At 35.6% G+C, this 23,197-nt stretch overlaps 1 protein-coding gene across 2 annotated transcripts in view; it reads right to left on the bottom strand.

Moving 5' to 3' along the window:
- Efna5 (ephrin A5) overlaps window positions 1-23,197 on the bottom strand; it is a 277,162-nt gene that overhangs the window by 25,345 nt on the left and 228,620 nt on the right. The gene's annotated exons all lie outside the window — the stretch shown is intronic.

Raw genomic sequence — 23,197 nt, 5'->3', positions numbered from 1 at the left:
ATGAATATACTATATTCAATTCTATTGTGAGATTTTTCAAAGATTATTCACATACTTTCTAGTGCCACATTCTTTCACATTTTAATCATGAGCTCCCTAAATAGAAGTCATTTGCATCTGTAAACATTTCCTTGCAGTAGTATTTAGCAGTATATTCTCTTTGTGCAGAGCTATTTTAAAAGGAAAATAAACCTTTATATGGAACAACAATCAAGCATGAGCATTAAAAGGTAAATGAGAGGCCAGTGAAATCCTCTAACCCCTTTATGTAATTTCTGAAAAATGTTTGAAGTTTCTCAATTTTAAAATAGCCCAGAATCATATGGTTTATTTTGGATGACAGATTTTAGGAATACTAGCCATATAATCCAACTTATAACCTAAATCATAAGGACATTTTCAAGAAATGAAATGAGTTTGAAATAATTTATTATTCTGAAATGAGGCCAAATAAGTACACATGGTTCAAGCTCAAAATGATAGACCATTATCACAACTAATGGTGAGCTCTCATTAGTTTAGCATTTCTAAATGAATGTTGTAGTCAATAAATCTGTCACAGAATGGTTACAAATGATTGTTTTAAGGAATTAATAACAAGACTTATATTTTTATTTTAGGATTCTTTTGGCACCAATTACTCTAGGATATTATTTTTTTCATAATGTTTCTTTTTCTCTATTTAACTGGACCAAATACAAACCAGAAACATGAAATTATTTCTTAATTGACTTGAGCTTGGTGGGAGGGAACTGTATCTCAGGATGCACAATACCAATAATATTTTTATAATCGCCATCATTTTTCTACTATTTCTATGCACCAGGACCTGTGCCAGGTTTATTAAATTTAATCCTCAGCACAGTCCTTTGAGGCAGGTATTACCCTCATTTTAGAGACAGGGAAACCGAGGCTTAAAGAGGATAAGTATTCTGCCAATGCCATGCATAGCTAGTGTATGGTAGAATGGATGTTCAATTCCAAGTCTTTCCAATGCCAAAACTATACAATCTCAGTTTACAGTATAAATCATACTTTTCTTCATGATTGCCCTACTTCAAATATTTGTTTCATAATTTCCCAGAAGCTCTTAAAGTCCTTCCAAAAAAAGTCTAGGGGGAGGTTCAAACTTGGTAGAACTTGACTATATAATCTTAAGAATTTGCAATAGGTTTCAGTAGAAAACCAAGTGGGGGTTGGCCTGCAGAGACATGCCCTACACATATTTCCTAATCAAGTGCATGTCAAGAAAAAGCCTTTTAATATTATATTACCGTAACTGATGTACTCCCAAGTACCCATATGCGCCAAGGTAGGAGGAAACAGGAAACAAAACACAACACAGTAATCCAATGTTCCAAAAAGAAAACAGGAAAATTGGCAGTGTACTCATTACATACTCCCCTGTGGGAGGAGAGATTTCCCAGGCTGGCCTTGTTGTCTCTGACCTCATAGCACAGCCCTTGAGATATGCACAGCTCTTGCCTGCTCCCACCCGAGGTGCTTTAACCCTGGCCAGGAAGAGAAGCAAACTAGTTAATATTTTAGCACAAGAACCAAAATAACATGTAGATGCATAGCAGGAATTCCTCCTATCTAATCCCAATATTGTGGGCTCTGAATGGGGAAGGGGCCTGCAGAACCCATACCCACCTGCCTTATATCTAGACAGAATCAAGAGCCTTTTCTGATACCTCAGGAAAACAACAGATACAGTAAATTCTTCAAATTCAATAAGGGTGACTTTATACCTCTCTAATTTTTTTCCTGCAATATAGGAATTGGGTCAAGGTATGTCCATTCAGTGACATGTATAAGATTATCCTGCACCATCTATCTCCCTATTTTCTTTTACTTAGTCAAATGAATACACAGCTTCTTGTCTAACCAGAGAAACAAAGAATTCTGCTTCACTCTGGATAAAAAAAAGTCTAGAGTGATCCTGTAAGAACCAGAGTCAGATCATGTTACTTTTCTGTTCAAAATCCTCCAATGCCTCCCACATCCTTACATGGTCTACCATCACTCTTTATTCCACTACATACATACATATAAATTTTATACACTGCTCAGATTTACAGAGCTATTCCTTTGTTCATCTTGCTCTAGCCATGAAGGCTCCTTACTAGTCCTGGAACACTTTAGGCATGCAATCTCAGGGCCCTGGTTTTATGTTTTTTAATGTATTATCTCTTTAAAAAAAAAAAACAAAACCTTTATTTATTTATTTATTTTTATGTAGTGCTGAAGATCAAACCCAATACCCCACATGTAAGAGACAAGCGCTCTACCGCTGAGGCCCAGCCCCAGCCCCAGGACCTTGTTTTTTTAATGCTCACTCTGCCTGGAAAATTCTCCTGTCACAGAAAAAAGTTGCTTGCTCATTTCTTTCAGGTCCCTCCTTCATGGTTAACTTTTATAAGGGTCTTTTCTAACTATCATATATAAAATATTATATGTATAAAATGGCATTACACCTTGTTCATATTCTCTATTCTCTTTACTGTTTTGTTTTTTTAAATCATAGCACTAGACAAATTTCTTGCTTATTTATTTGCCTGCTTATCCCTTACCCCATCTCCTACCTCTAGTACAATGTAGGTTCTATTAAAACAGGGCCTTTGACAATTTTTTTCTCCATTGTATTTATAAAGTATAAAACATTATCTGGCCACTCAATAAACATCTGTTGAATTAAATAAGGAAGAAAAGAATAAAGACAAGGTCATCCCAAGAAAAATACTTGTTTGCTTATGGATCTACTATAAATACTTACAAAATCACAAATTTGGAGTAGAAAAAGTAAAATAAAAATTTTAAGTACTGAGCACACATAAGAAATTCATGCAATGAAAGTAGGTCCATTAGTTTGTTATAAATATGAATAAAGTGGCTTTGTTTTCAAGATAGGTTGAGGATTTTCTTCACATTCAATTAAGATGCACTAAAAACATATTTGTGTAAAGCAGAGTCGCTTTAAAGTTGTTTTGAAAAAAAACTTCTACTAATAACCTGGTAGTTGCTTAAAACATTCCTGCGAAGGGAGAGGCAGATAACAGCAAAAATAACAACCAGGCAGCAAATCAAAATGGGGGCTTAATTTTTTTTTCTTGGTGACTGTTTTTTTTTTTTTTTAAACTAATGCCAAGCAACTGCCCTCATTAGCTGAAATTGCATAACAGAGTGATATGAACCTGCAGGAGAATATTGTCATCAACATCTAACTACTACGCACTTTGGAATCCTCAGAGTGACTAGAAGTATAAATTACTGAATCATTGAACTCACGGTTTGAGAACCTGGGAGACTGTCTACATCAGTCTCCCCATCTTACAAGGTTAAGAAACTGAGATTCTGCAGTTTGGAAAGGCAGAGTGGCTCCCTGGAACTCATCCTGCTTAAAAGCACTTTGAGCAGCTGATCCGGCCCATGAGCCTATATCAAAAGAAAAGAGAGGCAGGATGCCTTGACACATGCCTGTAATCCCAGCAACTCAGGAAGCCAAGACAGCAGGATCACAAGTTCAAGGACAGCCTCAATAATTTAGCAAGGCTCTAAGCAACTTGGCGAGACCCTGTTTTAAAATAAAAAGGACTGGGGATGTGGCTCAGTGGTAAAGTGCCCCTGGATTTAATCCCAATTACCAAAAGAAAAGAGAGAGAGAGAGAAGCATTCAGCAAACTACCTGGGACAGAACTAGAACAAATGATATCCCCAAAGTTCCTCTTAAATACCAAGAACAAAATTATTAGGAATTAAATGTTTAATGAATTTATATTATAAGTGGTCCTGCTCAAATTTCTGAAATAGTTCAGCCGAATTTTTATTTTCTGATCATATTTTTCATAGTACATGAAAAATCAATGTGTATAATATATTTATGTCCCTTTTATAGAAAAGGTATAATTTTACTATTTTAAATAACTACAGAAGATTATGGTTGCTGTATCTTGCCTCTAACATAAGGTCTGTCATGGTTATGATTTATTTTCTCTCAAATACATGGTCAAAGACAGTATCAATTAAGATATTACTCCTGATGGAAAATGGGAGGCACTTTACAACTTCTGCTTTATGATTCTATTTCTGAAAAACACAGGGGTAAGAGAGGGTCTATGATACTATTTTGAGATACTAATGAAGTTATAGGACTGATATTTCTCATAAATAGCCACCATCTCCTACTCTCTATGAAGCTTATTAGTGTATCTGTGCAAGTATGATGTTAGCCTATGCCAGAGCTAATACCACAAAACCGCACACACATACACAATTACCATCAACACGAAACAACACACACATGTTGCTACCACCTTGACCATCTTATTAAGGAAGAAGTTTATAAAATTCTCGTCTCAATTCTTAGGGCTTCAAGAATTATATCTTATTTTCAAAGAAATGTTCTTTCCATTTACCTATAGCTATCTTTTCAAAATTTTCAACTTTTTAAACCCCTTACATCAATTCTAATCCTGAAAAGTATATTTAAACTGGACTTTCAGGAATCAAATTGTTTTTAAAAATGCTCTAGGGCTATTAAAGATCATATTATTTTTGTAAATGGCATGATCACTCTACAATTTAACTTTTATAAAATCCTAATTTTCCCTTGCCATGCTTGTTTAAAATGATAAGGAACTATACAAATTTCCTCAAGGAAATAAAACAAAGAGTACATTCTTTCTACCCCAATTCAGTTGAAAACTTTCTCTAGACAACAAAAATTTAAAAATACTTAGCAGCATCTGCCTGGTCATTTTTTTCATATTTACACAGATCAGAATTTCCATAAAGCAAGACTGCTCCTGTCAAAGCCTTGGTGGCTTGCTGTCAAAGCCATCCTTGCCCTAACTCTGAGTAAGAGAGTCTTGAATCCCCTGGACTCTTATGTGGATAGACCATCCCATCCTTCACTTCTGTTATGCCACTGTATTTACAATAAGAAAGAAGAAATATGCAGTCCATGCCTTCAGGACCTTACACTGTAAAGAGTAAAATACAGAATTTGAAACTTCTTTGAACTAGTGAACCCAGTCCAAGGTGCTAAACTCCACATAGAGCTTGAACACAGACATTAAAAGCTGCCAAAGAGGCATGTTTAATGCAGGGGGCCTTTTGGTAATCTGGATGCACTTGTGAATCTGAATATAGTACCAAACACAAAGTAGTTCAAAGAGCATGTGCTGAATAACTGTGTCATGTAGGTGTAGGATACCTAGGATTGAGCTTTTATGACAAGATTATATCTCACTGTTCATCTTTACCAGTGTTTGGGATGTGAGAAGCCCCTTATATATTTAAATCCTAGAGTTGCTTCATAAAATGTCAAAATGTGGGGAATGTGTGAGACCCAGCAGTCAGAACCCAACCATGAAAAACACCATAAACACCCCACCCTGATATCGGACCTGTGAGAGAGCAGAAGGACTCATCAGGGTGCAGTGAGGATAATGCCCTGTTACAGCTTTGTAAGGCAGCATGATGCCTTTTGTAGAACAACGAGAGACCAGATGAAAAGCTATTATGGGCAACTGGGGACAGCAAAATTGGCTAATTATTCATTGATTAAGTAGGATTATCAATGTCCAGAACCAACTTGGAAGACATATAAGTGAGTGGCTCTCCTTCTCCAGCACCCAGCTTGGTCATTCTAAGGCATTAATATTTTCATCAAAGGATATGAGAGGGACTATAAACTAGGCTTGTAAGTAAAATAATTTGGGAAACTAATCCTTGATTTGAACTAGTGATTTAGTGGACTAATGGTCCATTAACATGAGATGAAGTTCAATTAAGAATATGCTGTGAGCTGGGTGCAGTGGCACACACCTGTAATCCCAGCAGCTTGGGAGGCTGAGGCAGGAGAATCACAAGTTCAAAGTGAGCTTCAGCAATTTAGCAAGACCTTGTCTCAAAAAAAAAAAAAAAAAAAAAATTAAAAAGGACTTGGGATGTATCTCAGCGGTTAAGAGGCTCTGGGTTCAATTCCTGGTACAAAAAAAAAATGCTGAGCCAAAAGCATAAAGCTTATAAATCTATGTATGTACAGAAGAGCAGGCAAGGTACACAGGTTTATCTCAGGAAACAAAATCTGCAGCACAGTACAACCCGGACACGCATTAAACTGTTCTACTCCTTATATCTAACCATAGTTTTGTCTTCATATTTTGGATCTGAATTTAAAATAAGATTTCAGAGAAGAAATAAAAGTTATTAAAAGATCTCTTGTAGGAATGGCCAGTGGAATTTAAGTGGTGTAAGACATATGAGTCTTTGAAAAAAAGAAACAATAGCCTGGATTTGTTGCTTTTCTCAAAAGAGGAGTAGATGCAAGTATGTGGGTTTAACAATACAGAAAGTCTGGTTGCACTGACCAGACAGAAAAGATTGGATGATAAATGGTATTAAAATGGATTTCACAGTTTTCATGAGTAGGAAGTGTATATACTTAGTATACTTTAAATCTAAATGGGATTTTATAAATAATTTAACCTGATCCCACAAAAGTCAAATCCCTGTTGCTGTGTGACCAAAAAAAATAACCAAGGTCTACTAAATTGTGTGAACACTTCATATTGCACCACTTTGTGGGAGAGTTACAATGTATAGTATCCTATTTAAGGCAGAAAGTCTTTCAGGAGAAAATTTAATTTTAACAAAATTTCCCAAACTTGACTTAAATTTGACTTCAGAAATTGTTAACATTTTAATAATTTTCACCATTCCTTGGAACCCCCTTGGGATCTCCAATCTCCTTTTACACAGTTGAAAAAAAAATGAACCCAGTTATGTTAGTGATCCTAGATCTGACTAGAATCGGGCAGTAGCAGAAAATGGGCTTAACTCAGACCACTGCAATTCTTACATTTTACTGATGCCAATGAAATAAAGTTGGAAATTAATAGGTATTTTCCATTGTTTATCTTGGAGTTTCTGCTTTTTTTTCATGTTCTCTCCATCCAAGGAAAGAAAAGCAATTAAATGTGAGAAAAATCTTAACTGAAAATATAAGCCATATTCCTTTATTTGTTGACCTTGGTGAAGCCACAAACGTACTAGACAAATGTACAAAACTAGAAAAATATTGCAATGAATATTACTATGCAACTAACTAGAAATATAAGTGGTGAATTCGTGCTCTGCCTCTATTGTACTTAAAGGATTTTCTACATGGGTTTTCTCTTTGTTTTGAAACATTCCACATATTCTACCTTACTATTCATCAGTGAAATACACTCCTATTTTGGGCAGTGGTTGTTTTTGCCTACTCGGCATCACTGCCTATCTCGCTTGGATGGAAAAACAAACTAGCAAGAAAAACTTTGAAGAATTTTTTCCTTATTCCATGCGGTCTTCAGGCTGTCAATCAAGTCCTCTATTTTTTCCAAAGGACAGGCATAGATGCCAATCAAATTCTTTTCCCCCAGGAATTTGAATTCTGAGTAGGATGACATAGGAATGGAGAAATGGTTGACTTGAGAAAATCAAATGGCTGTATCCTGAGATAGTCATTGTTCTTGGGCTCTAGATGCCCAGCAATGTCTTGATTCCTGTCCATCCTGAGGTGTTCAGTTAAAATATCTACATCTTTAGAAAGAAAAATAAATTCGCCTTTTTGTTTAAGGTACCTGGAATTGATAAATGTTGTTTACAAGTAGAGACTCTTAATGAATATGGCACTTATCTATGGTGTACTCTGCACATTAATGGAGCATCAAATGTTGGTAATTATTTTACGGGCCACACCTCTGGTAATTAGTTATTCCAGAGAATAGTCACAAAAATAAAAAGTCATATTAAGGTAATTTAGGTATAATGGGTAAAATATAAATCCTAAAATAGCAGGATTACATTGGCATTTTGCCTATTTTACCTATAAACAAGGTTTGCCAAATTTTCAAAATATGGGATTGGATGATGCCAACCTTGGGGGCTTATTGATTAACCTGCTTCTGATTGTAGAAAGAATTATTTTATCATGTGTCTTCCCTGTATAATTTTATCAGTGAAGTGACAAACCATGCTTTTCAGCGATGCCTTGAACTGAAGTGGAATGTACAGTACAGTATGGATTTCCTCAAATGAATTGCCAAAACCATTAATCTTTATCTAAGGACCCATAATAACAGTTTGTTCTCAGTAGCAGGTGGGGGAGGGAGAGAAAATGTCTTCCAGAAAGCACTTTGGCAGTCAATCTGGTTGATAATAAAACTTGATGAAACATCTGTGATTAATATTAATTCTAATTCTCTCTTTAATGGATAATTGTGAAAAAGATAATTTATCCCATTTCATTTAGACTACAGCTGAGTTTTTCAATTTAGGAAAAGAACATTTCTCCATGTTTTTCAGGTATGAAAATCTATGGGGAAAAAAAAAAAAAACAGGTGCACAAAACGGTAAAGCAATTTCCTAGTTAGCACTTGAAAATATTTTGTATGCATTCAACTGACCACTGCAGATTTGGATGTGACCCAAAGAATGGTTCTCTAAGTGACTGGCCTGATATTTCTACATCTTTACCACTATAGAAAAATAAATGAGCCCAGTGAACTGAATTAATACCTTTTGAACTGAATTAATATATTTTGGTCATATTTGATGCTGCTAAAATTGTGAGAAAAATGCTCTTGTGAGTAAAGGACAGTGAGTTATTTCTGACCATCAGTGTATTTCAAACTAGTTGATGAAAGGAACTATTTTTAACACATGCAAATGTATAATTTAAAATACCCATAAAAATTTGTCATGGAAGCTACCATTAATTTTGACAGAATAAGGAAAGTAACTAATTGCCTTTCAAACATCAATATTAAGAATACCATTTATTAAACTAGCACTTCAACTCATTTACATATGGACAACTTGAAGCATAGATTGAAATATCCTGTCCAACTTAAGACACCTAGTAAGCGGTGGGCTCAAGACCTAGATCCCTTATTCTTATTTCTTTTTTTTTCTAAATGCAAAAATTATTTATAAAGGAATCTATGATATAATAGGCTTATTTTGTAGGAATCATTGCATATTACATGGCTTTAAAAATGACTACTGTCTAACCCAATATATAAGTGGTAAATGGTGATTAAATACACATCACTGTTGACCTTTAATCATAACCAAATCATTGCTCCATTTAGACATACTTCTTTTTCATCAGGCTCTAACTGACATCAGGGAGAGGAAAACAAACTGACAAGCACAAAAGGTCACAGACAATAGGCACTGACTTCTTCAATGCACTTCCAAAAGCCTCATGTTATATAAATAGAAAATTACAGAATACTCTTCAGAATAGGATCACTATCCTTTCTTTTCTCTCTAAGTATACATTTTCCTTCTCAACTGTTGGTCCAAAAATGAATATTTCTTATCACTTTGATATCTTGCCTGTTTTCTACTTTTTTTGTGTGTGACGTTCTGATTCTCCTTTTTACTTATGGAGCTTACCACTTTGTAAAAGAAATTTTATAATATAATTTTTTAAATGTACAAGAATTACAAAAAATCCCACAGGGTTACATAGGTCTTGTTTGCATTGGCCAAGTTAAACTGTGTTATTTATGGATGAAGCAAATGAGACAGTTTGTTTGGTGAAGCAAAGGAAGGTTTTATGATGACTGTCATAAATGAGATGAATCCGGTTGAGGTTGTGGCTCAGTGGTAGAGCACCCGGCTAGCACATGCAAGCAGCTGGGTTTGATCCTTAGCACCCCATATAAATAAGTAAGTAAGTAAATAAATAAATAAAATAAAGGTATTTAAGAAAATGAGATGAATCCCAGAATCTCAAAGTCTTTATCCCAGTATGATCTTTTTTTAAGCAGAGTTCCTGGGATTGTATCAACATTCACTTAACAAATTCTGCCTTTTCTCAAGACTGAAGCTGCTGTCAACAGGATCTTTCCATTCATTCAAATCCTCTAAGTACCCATTTCCTCAGTATTTTGAACTCAGAACCATGCACTTTCGCCTTAAACCCGAAGTATGGTATAATCACCTGCAGGAAAAACAGCTGGAAAGTTCATTTAAAATGGATCTCTAAATTGTCACCTCATAAAATGGAATGATTCAGACTTTCTGAATTGAGTTCCAAGAATCTGTAGTTTTATACCTCTACCCACACAGGTGATTTACTCCTGTTGGCATAGTGTTGGAAGCCCTGAGACCTGAATTTCATCTTGCCTCTCAAATCAACACTTTACATCTTTACTCTCTTCCTCCTGAAGTAATTTCTCTCAATTATGAACAGTGCTAATCTTGTAATATTTAGTTTCCATTTTGCAATTATCTTCATGGATATTTCCCATGTTAGATGTTGAGCTCCTGAAGAACAAAAAATGGCATCAAATATTTCACCTTGTCACTCTACAGTGTCTGCTACATTGGCCCACTGGGTAAACATAGCACAGTAAACACTAATGAAATGCTTCACTAATAAGAAAGTAAAATATAATACTGAAGTGTGTCCCTCTATAGCCACTAAAGATTTTCTACGAAAATAATGATGCACAAGTACAGACAGCTCCAACAAGAATTTAATAAATGGATTTATAGAACATTTATAATATAAATATTTCAGGAAATAGCTTCAATAAATCTTCTAAAATGGACTTTAATAATAAACACATCACACCAAAAGGTCAGAAATTCTGCTATTTGATTAAACTAATAATCCAGCAAATGTTATTGATTTAGCAATTCCACTTAATATAAACATCATAAAAGCCTATGCAAAAAAATTAAAACTGGACATCTATGGCGAAGGAGCTGAAGGCAATATAGAAAAAACAGAAATTCAAGTAAAGGGTATTAAATATCTGAGATCAGAATAATTTCTTCACAAATACCAGTCCTATTATTGAAAAACATTTTGGAACATTACTTCTCACTCATGGATAAGAGCTAAGACCAGAAACTATAGGGTCAAAATTCCTTTTCTCAAAACTGGACTCCACCACAAATGAATAGTATGATTTTAGGCAAGGTATTTGATCTGTCTGTGCCTCAGTTTCCTCATCTGTAAAATGGGAAAAATAATATTGCCTAACACATAGTTGCACTAAGATATGGATGAGATAGAACATATAAACATGTAGAAGAATAATGACTCCCATTGTTATATAATAATGGTAGCTATTATTATATAACCAGCAAACAGCTAACCCTAAAACAAATGATTTCAATGTATTTATATGATAAGCTCAAACCAGTTTTCCTTCCAAGAACATGTAGTTCCTACAAATTCTTCAGACAAGAATTAATGGCTCTCCATAACCTTGCCCAATCTATGTGGTGTTGTTTTCCAAATTCTCTTTATTTTAGTCAGATCCATATTTTCATTGGTCCCTGTTACGGTTTAGATATAAGGTGTCCCCCCAAAAGGTCACATGTAAGACGATGCAAGAAAGCTCAGAGGAGAAACGATGGGGTTGTAAGAGTCTTAACACAATCAGTGAATTACTCCCTGACAGGGATTAACTGAGTGGTAACTGAAGTGGTAGGGTGTGGCTGGAGGAGGTGGGAATTGGGGGGGGTGTAGTTTGGGGGTATATATTTGTATCAAAGGGGAGACCGCTCTCTCTGCTTCCCGATCACCATGTGAGCTGCTTCCTTCTACCACACTCTTCTGCCATGATGTCCTGCCTCATCTCAAGCCCTGAGGAATGGAGCCTGCCCCTTATGGATTGAGACTTTTGAAACCATGAACTGGGAGTCCCTAAATAAACCTTTCCTCCTCTAAAATTGTTCTGGTCAAGTTTTCTAGTCTCAGCAGCAAAAGAGCTAACTAAAACAACTGTCTTTTCTGTTCTGGTTTTCTTATCAGGAGAGGGGGAGGCAGGTAAGAAGAAATTCACATGAGCTGCATGAAGCTTGTTCCCTGGGGGGAAGCGGGGCCATTGTCTCAGGGCAACCACTCTTATGAGCCAGCACCCAGACCCCTTCTATGTAAAATACTGGTGCTGCTTGTGGCTACCACAACTCCTGAACTTCATTTTAAAGAATCTAAAAGGTCATAAATTCTCAAAGTGGCCCTTCTCATTATAGAATCTCTGCCCCTCTTTTTTTTTTCCTGCCAAGATGTATAATAATTTCAACTTTATGAAGATGTATAATAACTCCAAGTCTATGAAAGAGTGGTGGATCTAGCTCGGCACAAAACATGCCTGCAATCCCAGTGACTCAGAAAGTGGAGCAGGAAGATTGTCAGTTTGAGGCCAGTCTGGGCAACTTAGTGGATGCAGCTCAGTTTTAGAGTACCCCTGGCTTAAAAATAAAGTGGCAAATCTTAAATAACAAGAGCAATAGCATCAGCAGTGACAACTAACAATAATTACAAAAATTGGCAACCCCTGTGCTCTTAAGGAGGTAAGGCCATCCCTGGCAGGTCATATTAACAAGCTGTAGTGTCGAGACAGTTGATCACAAGGCTTTGCAATATATCCTCCCATGTCTACATGGAGGTATTGATTCTGTTAATGAAATTTAACACTGAAAAATGACACAGGGCGCCAAAGAGACATATACTTTCAATAGTCTCACTAATCATTAAGCATTTTCATCACAATTGAAGGAGAAATGGTAAATGACACATCTTATTATGTCATCATATTCTGACCTCACAAAGAATTTAAGAGTGTTCTGCTTTCACATCTTTTAGTATGTGAATCTCAGGAATAAGGTAACATGAAATTTACTATATATTTCACATTAGCTACTTTTAGAACACGCCTTAACTTCCAGGGTTGAGGTAGGACATACATAATGATTTGTCAATGGTGTCTGAAAGCAGTCTCATTTTCACTTCTTTAAAAATGTTTATTATGAGGCTGGGATATAGCTCAGTGGTACAGAGTGCGTCTAATATGTACGAAGCCCTGGATTACATCCCTAGCAACTAATTTTGTTTTAAATTATGAAATAAATGAATAAAGAGCCTAGATTGGAGGCAAATTGCATGGGTTTGAATCCTGACATCATTACTATGCAATCTTTTTTTTTTTTTTTTGCAGGGGGAGCAGTACCAGGGATTGAACTCAGGGGCACTCGACCATATCCCTAGGCCTATTTTTTTTTTGTATTTTATTTAGAGACAGGGTCTCACTGAGTTGTTTAGCAGCCTTTCCATTGCTGAGGCTGGCTTTGAACTCACAATCCTCCTGTCTCAGCCTCCTGAGCTGCTGGGATTACAGGTGGCATCACTGCACCCTGCCATTACTATGTGATCTTCAAGCAGTTTGCCTAACCTCACTGAGCCCCACTGTCCTCGTCTATACAACAATAGTAATACCTACCTCACAGAGGAGGATCTGGTGAGTTAAAACCTGTTAAGACCTCAGCATTGGGCCTGGCACATAGTATGTAACAATAAAAGCTAAGTCACTAAAATCACAGTGATTGGAACAAGAGTTAGAAGAGCAGGTTATTAGGCAAGGCATAAGTAAACCTTTAGCAAAAGGCTAATCTAAGTCACTGCAGGATTCATCACTGTCTCAAAACAAGCTAAACTCATTGACTAGGCATATACAGCAGGACATTTAGGCATTCTGTTCAATGTAGAACATTTGCCCACCCACATTTTTGGCCTCTAGTTTTACTCTACTTGTTGAGATTTGTTTCTTAAAATTTCATCTAGAACAGTGCAAGAATTTCTGAACTTAAGGGCGAAGACCCACTGAAACTGTTAAAGCAAAACATGATATATGCAGTGAAACCTCATCAATTCAGATTTCAGAGGTAATCTGTGACAATTTACTTTAGGAGAAAATAAACTTTAGAAGAAATGTTAAAAATCGGGCAAAGCAAATTTATATTAGAAGCTTGGTATTAGAGGTAATAAAAATTGGGCAAGTTTAAATTGAAAACTATGTTCTTTTTTAATGATTTTGAGCATGCTGTCATTTTTAAGAATTTGCATACAAAAAGAAATGCCAACTTAAAACTAAATTTAACTAATATTAATGTAGATAAAAGTAGTTGAAAATATTGTACATCTATGAAAATAGTAAAATGAAAAGATATTATCACTCCAATTTCTAACAATAATAGACTGGTTGACTGTTTGCCAATATATGATATTTTACTTTGGGGACTAAGAATGAATTAATATTTTGTAAAGCTTTAAATTTTACAACCAAACGTGAATACAGCATATATATTAAAGTTCGGTTCCTAATGTGAATTTTATACAATCTGCCTAAAAATATTCACTGGAAAAGCAGCCTGTTGCCAAAGTCCACATATTTCCCCTATTAAACGGAGGTAAGCCATATCCCCAGTAACCATATTTCAAGCCCACAGGATACTCGTGAACTAAAATAATGAATGATAATGCTTCGTTCTCTGCATTAATATTAAAGAAAAGAGAAAATAGAAAACTTTATAGCCACTATCAGCTCTCTGGATCATAAATCTCAAGTTTTGAGAATTGCTTCCCAAAAGGGTAGGGAGCAGAGATGAGTTGTGAGAGAGCTTCAGAGCCTAGAGATATTTTTTAGCAAGCCAGCAAAGCACTGACACACATTTCTACATATCTCTGGCTGTGAAAAGTCTCATTTGTAGTGATTTATATTTCCTCATAAAGAACTCTGTAGATAATATAAGCCTGCTGTAAGGCTGTATGACAACTTTCAAACCAAGAGTTACACGACCATTCTGTTAAAATAGAGCAAGAATAGATGAGTGGGAAAATCTGTAGAAATAGTATTTCTTCTGATGAAAGACCACAGTCCTGTTCTTCCAGCCTGCACCGTGTTCAGAGTCACCTTTCACTCTGTGTGCATGTCTCATGGATAAGATTTTGATCGTCCATGCTGGAAAGTATTTTCCTCCCTGAAGATTGGCTATGCATTTGCTGTGTGCGTGCTTGTGTAATTTACAACAAATGACACTTACACATCATCACACCGAAGTTCAGTTGCCTTAATAAGTTACTAAGGGAAACACAGAGAATAGCATGCTGACAACCCAAAGTCAATGAAGTATAAACACTGTTATTCCAAGTGTCACTGGCGTGTTATTTCCATTTCTCTTGGCATCTGCTCTATGTAACACCACACATACACACAATGCAGCAGCTCATTAAACTCTTTTCCGTTAAGTCTGAAACCAAATTAGTACATTACATGTTTATAAGGCCAAGAATTACTGCTTCTCTGTGAAATTACACAATTAATCAGGTGTGTTATTTCTCTAGGAGATGTGGCCACTTTTGACATTTAGGGATAAAAGGAGCAATCCTTTAATTCGTTTCCCATTCAGCATTTATTCTCAGTGTGGTAAAAGGAAGCAAAAGGTGACATAATTCCTTCTCACCCCTTCGGAGGCCAGAACTCTACATGCTTCCTCTGTCTCCTAATAGCATTTTGAATTCTTAAAAGGAGTACAAACACAAATTATTTTGTTTTTGAACTTCTTATCTGAATGTCGAAGCCTTTGAAAAATTCAGACAATGAGAAGGATGCTCATGAGTCTTCAGTTTCTTGTGGCTGATACCATGAATTTCCATCAAGTCCCAATTATTCAACAGCTTTTAAGACTCCCTTTGCAATCTTTAAGAATGCTCCCAATGTCAAAATCTATTAAGCAGTTGTGTTTGCTCCAGATTCCTTTTTCACAGACCTGGTATTAATTTCTCTGATTCTTTTTAACAGTAGTTGAGTTTGAATCATCCTTGCATCTAGTATTTAACAGGGCATGTATTTCTTTAAAAAAATTCTTATGACTTGACCAAATAATATTGCTTAAAAAAATGAAGTTCCTTTAAATATCTTGTTCCTGTCCATTGCTTTTTTCTCCTTTGATTTCATCCAGACTATCTGAAATGCATCGGGTGAAACCTCTACAAAGCATGGGAGCAGCATCTGCTCTGACAGACCTGGCTGATGCTGAGCTTTCAATTCGGAAGGTTAACAGGCACCTGGCAATAAACAATTGTTCTCATAACAGAAAATTATAATTAACACAGAAAAATATCCTGAAGTCCCTAAATATCCTCTTTCAGGTTCTTTATTTAACTTTAATTTAAGAGCCCTTGAAATCCATTCATGCTTTCCTGAAAGATGGCTAGGGACAGCTTGAAACAGACACAATTCTCTAAACTCATTCTTTAAATGAAAAGGTGCATTCTTGCAGGTTCACTAAAGACCTGTGGAAGTATACAAAGGGAATAAAAAGACTATTTTCAGAGACAGACCTAATACAATCCCTCAAAAATTTCCAGTACCCAAGTGGAGAAAAACTATTCCTTTCTATTTTCAAAATAAAACAAAACTAAAAAAAAAAAAAGTTTTCATTTTTTTTTGCTTTAGAAAATATTAAAATTTCTCAATTTCCTAACACTGCTCTTTACTGCTTCCTGATTAATACAAATGTGCCTTGAAAGACCATCCTCTGGGTCCCCATACCTAAAAACAAATAGAGGCAGTGAACAAATTATCTGACCATAGTCCTACTGGAAATTTCAGTTGTAAAAATAAAACAAACCTGAATCTCAGCAGAGTTGATGCTACATATAATAATGCTAAAATAAGCCTTCAGTAATCAAAAATATTTTCCAAGAACAAAAGTAAAATGCATATACATATTGAAACATGTATTGAGTTTTTCATTTTAAGAAAGTACATTGTACTGGGTACAGCGACACACACTTACAAACCCAGAGACTCAGAAGGTTGAGGAGGAGAATTGCAAGTTCAAGTTTAGCCTTAGCAACTTAGTGAGACCCCTCCTCAGAGTAAACTTTAAAAAATGAAAAGGGATGGGGATATAGCTCAGTGGTACAGCACCCTCGGACAAGGGGGAAAATAAAAAAAAAAAAAAAAAGGAAGAACAAACAAATGAACAGATGAACATATGTATTTACAGATCACCTCTCCTGCAAGAGTAAAGTAGTATAAAGTGAAAAGGATTACCTCCTGCATTGCTAATTATGATGTTTTGACACTCATTTATTTCAATAAGAAAATTTCAGTAAAAAGGTGGATTGGTATAAACTATAAAGAACAAAATAATTTGTAATATAGATTACCAATGAAAGTCAATTAGAAAAAACAGGCATCTAGGGCTGTGGTTGTGGCTCAGCGGTAGAGCGCTTGCCTAGCACATGCAAGGCCCTGGGTTCGATCCTTAGCACCACATTAAAAAAACAAAAAAAAAATAGACATGTAAAGGGGAATGAAGACCTCTAGCCCATAATGTTCTTTTTTAAAAATGTATTTTTCTAGTTGTGGATGAATCTTTTATTTATTTATTTATTTTTATGTGGTGCTGAGAATTGAAACCAGTGCCTCACACATGCTAGGCAAGCGCTTTACCACTAAGCCACAACCCCAGACCCTCCATAATGTTCTTTAAGAATATTAAACTTCTTTTTAATCTTTATGACATTAGGATTTTCTTTTTAAATAAAAGTTATCAATCTGAGCTGTTCAAGCTACCTTAACTATGAAGGATTCAAAATTCTTTGGATATGGATTCCTGAAAGTATCCTTTTAGCGACTGACTTTTTTTTTTTTAAGAACATTTCATTAACTAAGTCTTGGTGGTAAGATTGTAATAAATAATTTTTATAATTATACCCATTTTACAGATGAAGAGAGTAAAGCTGGATTAAGTCAAGTAATTTGCCAAGGTCATGTAGCTATTAGGAGTACAGGAGGAAGCTTTAGTGCCCTGGCTATCCTCTTGCAGGAGGAGTGATCTGTGCTCTTTTCTCTTTTCTCTAAATTTGTAAAAATTTAAACTGTGTTCTTCTCTGCTTTGATGATTTCCAACATATGATCAAAAACATTACTAAGAAACTAGGAAACTACTACAGAGGGGGCAATAAAACTTGGGAAAGTTATTTGCTTTTTAAAAACATTATCATACAAATACTTTAAAAAAAAGTCTTCTTCCTTCTATGTATTTTACTATGATAACATCTATTCATTTGAGGAATATTTATTGAGTAACTCTTCTGAATGATTTTTTTAAAAAATATTTTTTCATTCAAAAGGCAGTTTTTTATCAATAGTGTAGCTAAGTAGATTCTTCATATTATGAATTATGGAGCACTTGCTTGAATTTTATAAACACATCTATGAGAAACTTCATTCTAAGTTCCAAACAACTCACCTGCAAAAAAGGTTTTAGGACGCATACAACTGTTAACTATAGGAGTTTCTTTTTTATATTAGTGTGCTCTGTTTAACTGAATATTCTTATACTTTTAAAAGGTTAGTTAATAGCCATATTGCTAATCAAATAATTTCTGAAGCTGATCTCTATCATTTTAATAAGATATCACTTAGAAATTTAAAAAACTATTTTTAATTTATAAAATTGTGTAGAGCATATTAAAATTGCCTCATGGTTGATGACAAACCTGTATACTTTCAACTAAAATACATAAAGCAGAGAATTAGCAGTTAACCACATGCACCCAAGAAGTTATATATTATGGATTTAAGAATGATGTCCATAGAAATATAGAGTGTTCCCAGACATATTAGATGTAGCAAATGCTAGAATTCTCTGCCTTTTCATTAAATAACATTTGTCTTTTTTGGTGGGTCTCTCATTAAAACTCCTGATTCAATTCATGCTAAAATTCCTGAATCAATTGTTCAATCACAATTCAGTATGGATACTACATATTTAGCAAACTTAAAAAGAATTTCTTAGAAAATAAAACTTTTCAGGCTTCTGAAGTTATCTAAGAAGATACAGTTGAAATATATCCTGGAGATGGAAAGTATCCTTTGGAGAGCTGAAAATGCATAAATTTGTTTAAAATTTATGTATTATCTGATTTGGGATTTATAGGGAGAGTTTATAAAGTAGCATTCTCTAAACAGTGATGTCAAAGTGAGTACTCTTTGTTTCTGATCTTTTTTAAAAATATAAAACATAGTTTTCCTTTTGAAGTATAAGACCTAGCACTTCATCTTTTCACTTATTTTAGTTACTTAGTCACCTAATTTCCTCTCAGATCAGCCATTTATTATCTGTGTGAAACTTTTTCAAGTTATCTATCCTTGTGCCTCAGTTTCTTCACCCATAAAAAGAACACTATCTCGTAGTTCTGGTTTGAGAGTCACGGAGTGCTGTAGTGTTTAGAAAGGTACAGTAGTTACTCGTGTTTACTAAGAATCTACTACATACCAAGCAATATCATACCCAGTATGGAGTGACAACAGCTATGAACAACCGACCATTATTCCACAATGTCGGGCTGATGAGCACCTCAGGGAAAACAGAGGAGAAGAGTATACAGAATAATAAAGGAGGTGTTAATTTCATACAAGGAAGTCAGGACAACCTTTAATGAAGATACTTTTAACACAACTCTAAAGAACATGAGAGGAAGGTGGGGGGGGGGGTAAATGCCTGGAGAAATGAGAACCTCAGCCAAAGGGACAATAAAGCACCAAGATGCTGACGCTGGTCAGGAATGTGAAGCAGGAAAGAGGGCAGGATGGATGGATCAGAGAGAATAAGGCAGTGAGTGGTGGAAGAGAAAATCAAAGAGGCTGATGGTGGGGAGAGAAAGGAGCACAGACATGGAAGATCCTGCTGGCCAGGTGAGAGACTGTACTTTTATTTTGGTGAGATGGGAAGTTGCTGGAAAGCTTTGACAGAGCAGTAGCACAAGCAGAAGGAAACACATAGGAGTTTGCTAGATTAGTAGAGACTACAGGTGATGGGGGACTGGACAGGTGGCATGGAAACAACTAGTTCAACCATTCGAATATACCTCTCCAGTGTGCATTTGAATTTCCCTTTAATTGGTATTCATTGACACCAACTAAGTAAGGCACTGGAGTGGGCCACTTCACACATGTTATCTCTTACTCCAAAGCTACAAGCCTCTAGAAAAAATGTTATGAGATTATGATATTAAAGAGCCAAGAAATTTCTGAAATCATCAATTGTAACCAAATGCTTTTAAGATGCAGAATTAGAGCTCCAGAGAGATTAACTGATTTTACCCAAGATTGTCCAGCAACTTAGAGGAAGAAAGAGACTCAGTTTTCTTAACAAGAGGGTACATTCAAAATCAGTATTTCTATGCACTTAAAAAGATAACTTACATTGCCTGTGTTTAAAACATTTCTCTTAATCCTTTCTGATTTAAAAATAAGAGCAGAAAATATTCTTCCAAACATACCCATATTGGGTTAATATTTATGTGAAGTATTTCTAAAATCAGTACTTTTGAAATTCCTAAAATGAGTATTTTTGAAGACTCTAAAATTACTCTTCTTTAGGAAGTCTATTACCTTAGTCAGTTGACAGGTAGTTCTACCAATTTATCACTGATAGAAAGCCACCAACTTTTTGTAAAAACTTTAGTATGCAAACCTCTTACCCAAGTTACTCCTGCCAATGAAAAACAGTATTTGTCAGATTCAGGAATGACCTTAGTCTGCTTTGTAATTATGAGTGGTTATAACTATTCAATGTGCTGTCTGTTCTAAAGGGAAGGAAAACAGTGTAGATATATTTGGGGTTGCAGAAAGGATATAGACTGTGAAGGGTGTTTCATTTTAAAGGTAAGTTGGCAACTTCCTATAAGATGTTTTTACTAATAAATTGTTAATTTTAGAAAACACAAATAAATTAGGAAATAATTCTGCTGAAGATATAGAATAACATAATAAGAATTCTCTGATTTGTGTCCTTTCTAGGTTTAGGTAATTCCAATGAAATACTCACCTTGCCCTCCGCAAACCTGGGTCTGTATCTGTGTTCTGATACTCTACCTCACAACAAGGTAAGCCTCCCTCTAGCCTCTAATGCAGGTCAGATAATAGGGTATGGGGTCTCTTTCCCTCTTTCTTTTGTCTTGGAGAATTTGGAAGAGATGCTTAGGCCATGAGGAGTTGAAACATACTCCTGTCTCGGTAAGAACCATTTTATGAACTGATGGGTGGAGGCTAAGCTTGCTCCTGAGATGGACCATGAAGCCTCTTCTATGGTGGTGTGAGAAAGGCCATTTCCCAACCATCTTGTTCATTCCACAGAGGAAAATTCAGCCGAGGGTCAATTCTCCCCTAAGAATCCTTTAGTTTAATTATGACCACAGTACATTAAATGTCTGGAAGACGCCCATGTTAGCTCTGCCCCTACTGCTGTTGGTGGTGAAAGGGAGGAAACCCTTTTATTACTGAAAAGACAGGGAAGGATGCTTTTGTGGGTCAAAAACATGGTTGGAAATTCAATTTAATTGAATGCACCAGGCTACTATGCTTCTTGTAAATGAACGTCGTTTTGCTGCTAATTTTGTGCTATTTTACCTTTCATTAAAAAAGTAATTCAAGTTAAACTCAGCTGAACAGCAAAAAGCTCTTGATATTTTGAAGCATTTTGGAACAATTACTTTGACAGGAACCCTTGACAGTTAAATGACTCTGTTAAATGAATGTTATAGAAGACACATAATGATTTTCAGTGAAATATTGAATTTAACCACAAATGAGGAAAAACCAGTCATAAGCACTATGGGTATATTTGAATAATAACATCTTGCTTATGAACCTCAATGGATTCTATAATTTTTAATAATCATGCAATCAACCAGTTAGCTGGTGGGTATGTTTCCATCTTGGTGCTCTCTATTCACTTTTGGTTTATGCTTTTGTTGTTGTCTTTTAATCTAAGAAGCCAATAAGAAAATTTCAAAACTGGCAATAATTTCTTCTTCCATTAGTATAGTATTTTGCAGTTAGGTAATTAATGAGATGCTATCCCATAATTGAAGACCTCCTCTTCTCTTTTTCTTGTTTGCTGAATGAGATTCTTTTACAAAGTAAGAAATCAGCAAGAGTCAAGAGCAGGCTGTGCCTGAGAACGTGTGAATTCACCGTATGCCAGTATTTCCTGCATCTGTGGAAGTCAATATTCTTATTCTTATTTTATGGATCGAATGTGAGATAGTATCGAGGCTTTTACATGTTTTCTCATGACTAACAACTGAAAAATGTACTGAAATAATAAAACTGGTACTGTTCAATTTCCTTTTCAAATTCACTTGCATTATAAGTGAGAGAACCCATATGATGATGAAATCTGACTGATTGTAAAATTCAGGAGAAGAGGAGCGAGAAATTTCAGTAGATGTAAAACTACCAGGGTGGGGATGTTTGAACTGAGAAATGACTCAGAAAAGCAGGAATGTTCTTTATCTTGTTTGTGTGGGGTGAAAAGCTGAGGCTAAGCATACTGAGTGGTATTACTGGCATCTCTGTACACTGGGTGCAGCTGTACTTTCTGATCCTTCCAAGCAAGTGAGGCACAACTTCCCCCAAGTTCTCGCTGCTTCCTGCATTTATCTTCATGTAGTAATTGTCTATTTATACTCTATTTACATGTCTATTCCCCACTAGAAGGTTACACCCTAAAAGGAGACAATGTCTCTTGATCTTGCACCCCCAGCATTTCTGAGCCACCATAAGCTGTTCAATTAATCTACTTATGAACAAATACTCCTTTATCTATTTCAGTTAACACTGAAATTACATGGAAATGGCTAGTCTAAATATTTGATATCGGCCAAAGGTAAGTCCAGGTACACAGCCAGCTACCTAAATGTGTATTACCTACACTTTTGCTGTTCAATGTGTGGTCCATAGGCCAGCAGCATCAGCACCACCTGGGAGCTTTATACCTATGAAATCTCAGGCTCTGCCTCAGACCCAAGTCAGAATATGCATTGCTACAAGAGCCCCAGATGATTCTGTACACAGTGAAGTTTGAGAAACATTTATCAATAATATATAATAGTCTGTTGCATGAAGAAGTGATGTGTAAATAATGGAGAAGAAACAAGGCCATGGCATTGAGATTAATGCAGAAGTCTGCTGAGGAAGTGGTAGAGCTCTCTCAGGACAGTCACTTAATGTTCACAGGTGAGAAACTCACTCATACCAGTTCCCTGGGAACCCTTGCTTGATACTTCTTCACACTTTTTCCTGTTTAAAGACACAGCTGCTCTTAATAATTGTCTTTTCTTCTTGGTGCAAACAGAGTATTTATCGTCAGCATGCTGACATTTGCAGGAGTTTTGGCTTTCTCCATGAAAACTGTGGATGATTGAAAGGATATTGCTGACACCTGAATAAGAAATGCAATGACTCCAAGCTATGTAAATTTAATTATTTCCCTTAAATTTTTTTCAGGAATCTCTTTTCTTTTCCTGAGCTTTGGAGAAGTC

Source organism: Marmota monax, unplaced genomic scaffold (assembly GCF_021218885.2).
Source record: "Marmota monax isolate L192 unplaced genomic scaffold, Marmota_monax_Labrador192_F-V1.1 WCK01_AAM20220418_F8-fsc00006, whole genome shotgun sequence".
Taxonomy (NCBI): domain Eukaryota; kingdom Metazoa; phylum Chordata; class Mammalia; order Rodentia; family Sciuridae; genus Marmota; species Marmota monax.
Note: the sequence above shows the minus strand (reverse complement) of the source record. Positions and strands in the feature narration are given on the sequence as shown.